This window comes from Chrysochloris asiatica, unplaced genomic scaffold (genome assembly GCF_000296735.1).
Source record: "Chrysochloris asiatica unplaced genomic scaffold, ChrAsi1.0 scaffold00124, whole genome shotgun sequence".
Classification (NCBI taxonomy): domain Eukaryota; kingdom Metazoa; phylum Chordata; class Mammalia; order Afrosoricida; family Chrysochloridae; genus Chrysochloris; species Chrysochloris asiatica.
In genome coordinates, this window is record NW_006408642.1 from 966419 (window position 1) to 970028 (window position 3610).

The window sequence follows — 3610 nt, forward strand, 5'->3', positions numbered from 1 at the left end:
TGGGTCACAAGTACCACATTTGCCTAGCCCCAGCCAGTCTTTTGGTGAGAGTTACAAGATCATGACTAGAAAGGCAATTCATCAAACCAAACAGTGAGACACCTTGGAAGAAATGTCAGGCAATCTGTTTCTGAAAGTCATAGTTTTGAAAGTACACTTCTGCTCTGTAACGCATGGGGTTGCCATGAATTGGAATTCACTCAATGGCACTGGCTTTGATAATGTTTTTGTGTTTAGTATTACTGTCTCCTGCATGCACCATGAGCTTATTGAGGGTGGTGGTATGTTTTTATTTTTATTCTCAGAAGCTAGTGTAGAACCTTGGACAGAGTGGGTTCTCTGCAAATATCTGTGGAGAGAGAGGAAGCAGGGAAGGAGAGAAACATATAGAGAGGGCCAAAGGGAATCAGTTTCTAAGAGATAAAATAATTTGCTTATATCACAGTTGCCAAAGATAAGTCATTTGGCACAGTAGGAAATTCCCAGAACTAAGTATTTAAAGCCATAGTTAGCCAGGCTGTAATGTAGTACGTAGGCTCTTGATTTGGGTTTTATTATTTTTTAAGAAAGAAATACTCCAAGGGTCAGTGACTCAGACCTCCAGGTGACTTGGCTTTGGTTTCCTATGAGTCAGGACTACCAGACAGCCAAGGACAGAGGTGAACAGGAAACTGGGCCCAAGAAAAGGCAGAGAAGCAAAGAAGTCAACACAGATGTTGTGTGTGGAGGCTTCCACCAGCTCTCTCAGGCCAAAGAGCAGACAAACCCATGGGCTCCCAGAAACTCTTGCACAAGTGGATGTAGCTGATCCCACTTCAGTTGGGAAAGGCTTCTTGGCATTAGGCAAGGAGAACAGGTAGTGAATGCCCTGTAGCTATGACCATTTTCTTCCCCAGAAGAGCCTTGTTCCAAATGAGAATGTACATGGGTAGAGAAGAAAGAGCAAAGTGGGTTTTTGGTTCTCATTTGATTCTTTGTTTGGCTAAAGAAAAACCACAAAGCAGGTGTGAACACTCACACCTTTCTAAACTGTACAATTTTCTTTCCCTGCTCCTGGATTTTCTCTATTTTGCCATCTTGACAATCCTGATGTGTACCCACTGCACAGAACTTGCACTTATAGATGTTACCTTAGGAATCAACAGTAAGAAAAGAAAAAAGTACAGCTTTTCTCTGAATACATAAAAACACACTGTCATGAGCTGTCTTTGAATAGAAGAACCTGCCACACTCTCTCCCCTTTTTCAGCCCCTGGCAGACACTTAGCAGCACATCTGATGTTTACCATCTAAAGCAATCATGAGAAGCAGACATGTAAGAGATTCTAATTACACAGATTGTTGACTGTTGTGCACAGGAAATAGCACATTGCATTTTCTACTTCTATTTATGTGTACAAAGCACTTTCCCCATATTCTGATTTAATATAACCACAATTTTAGGATTATAATCACTACTTACAGGTGCATAAACTAAAGCACAGAGAAATGAAGTGATAGGATCTGCCCCACTTGACACAGCCAAGACCAAGAGGCTCCTGGCATTAAACTTGAGCTGTTTCCAAGACTCAGTAACAAGTTGGGTCACCTATACCCTGCCTTCCTAAACAGAGACATTTATAACTCAATTGCAACACATCAATGACTTTCACAGATGATACACAACTTGGAGAAACACTAACTGTGTCCAAAAAGGAGAGTTTGACTCTAATAACTCTACTATCTTTTAATAAATATCTTGAAGAAAGAGGGTGGATGTTTTAAGTGAACATTTAGATGAAGATAGAAAGAAACTTTGAGGCAGTTGAGGATTTGTGGAAGGCTGTTTCACTCTCATTGCTAAAATTGGAAGGAGAATGCTTAGAGAGACCAGCTGCAAGGAGACCAGGACCTGAGACACAAGAAGTTACAACCAGGGAACTATAAAGTACTATGCACAAAGTTCCATGTGTTGTACTATGAATTCAGACCAGGAAATTTGCCTTAATGTACCCCTGCCTCTCCAGGGGGCGTGTGGTGTTATGAGGTCTTCCTAAGGAGAAAAGCGTCACAGCTCAGAGCTCTGACACCACTCACTTTGGACTAGCCCTGCTAAGACAAGACTGTTGCAGAGAAGAGGGAGTCCATTCCACTAGGTAAGTCAGTGCTTGGCTAAGCAGGACACCCATGCTATACTAACATTCTGGGCCATCAGCCTAAGAAAGAGAGGATACAAATGGGGTGCATTCACTTTAAACGTTAAGCAAATGATGCCAACTTTCAAATGTTGTGTTTCTTGTCCACACTTCTCTTCCTAGCTCTAAACTCATTTGTTGATACCACACCCTTGTGGCCTCTCAAGCTCAGTTTGGTTAACATAGAACTGGTGATCCATCCCTCTCATCACATGTCATTCCACTTGGTTAAACAAGACTCTGGGCATTATCTCTGAGTTTCTTTCTCAATTTTACTCCCACATCAACTCACCACCATGTCCTGTTGTGTTCCCAAATCCATCCACTTCTTTTCATCTCCAAGGTATCTCCATACTCCATCACCTCCTACCTGAATTGTTGAACTAATATTCGTAATAGGCTTCCCACTTCCACTCTGTTTTCCAGCCACAGCCAGAGCACCCTGACTAAAGCACAAACCAGATCATCATTTTGCTATAATGTGATGATGCTAAGTGCCATCACGTCAGTTCTGACTCACAGCAGCCCTGTATAGGGTTTTGTGGAACAGCTAACAAGCAAACCTTGTAGTTAATCTCAGTCCAGTGATGATCCTACAGCACCACACCTGGAGTCCATAATATGGCAAACACCTTTATTAAACAAACATGTCAAAATAAGAAGATATCATTTCTCAACATATCTTCCATCCAAGTCTATATACTTCAGAAGGTTGTTCTTATATTTTTCTAACCCTTTCCTGAAGAATTCTGTGCTCTTTTTCACCTGATTTACATCAGGTCAAAACAGCAGTCTGGATATTCTTGGAGGACTCAAATAGTGTTACTTTTTTTTGTAAATTATGTGATAGTTTACGTGAAAGAACATTAGCTTTGCATTCATCCTATCGTATATCGTTTCATTGCCATGGTTACAATCCCTTCTATGCTTCATCAACCAACCAAAGGGTATACCCCGCAAGCCTGCCCACCAGTCATCAGCACACAGTCCCTCTCCTCTCTGGGTCTAGAGTCCCCAGCCACTCCATCTCTCCACATCATCATCTCTGCCTCCATCTCTGTTGTCATTGCTTCTCTGGGTAGGGTCTTGCACTCTGCTCTTCTCCCTTGCTGGTTCCAGAGACCTCTGCTCCTGGACTGCAAGGTCAATCACTCCCCTCCTTTTGCTACAAAACATCCACCTTTACATTTCCAACCCTCACAATGAGTCCTGTTAACTATTATTCACCATTTTACCACAAGGGATTTCTCCCCATCTCCTTTCATTAGCGGCACCCAAACAGATTGGGTACTACTCAGTGGAGATTCTACCTTCCTCCATGCCCTCTGGATCTAGGCTCCTTCTTGAAAGCTTGTAAACCAGTTACTTCTTGCCTTTGTTGCCTCCCCCTCCCCCCATTTTGGGTAGCCAATGTCCAAGTTGCCCATCCCTGTCTAC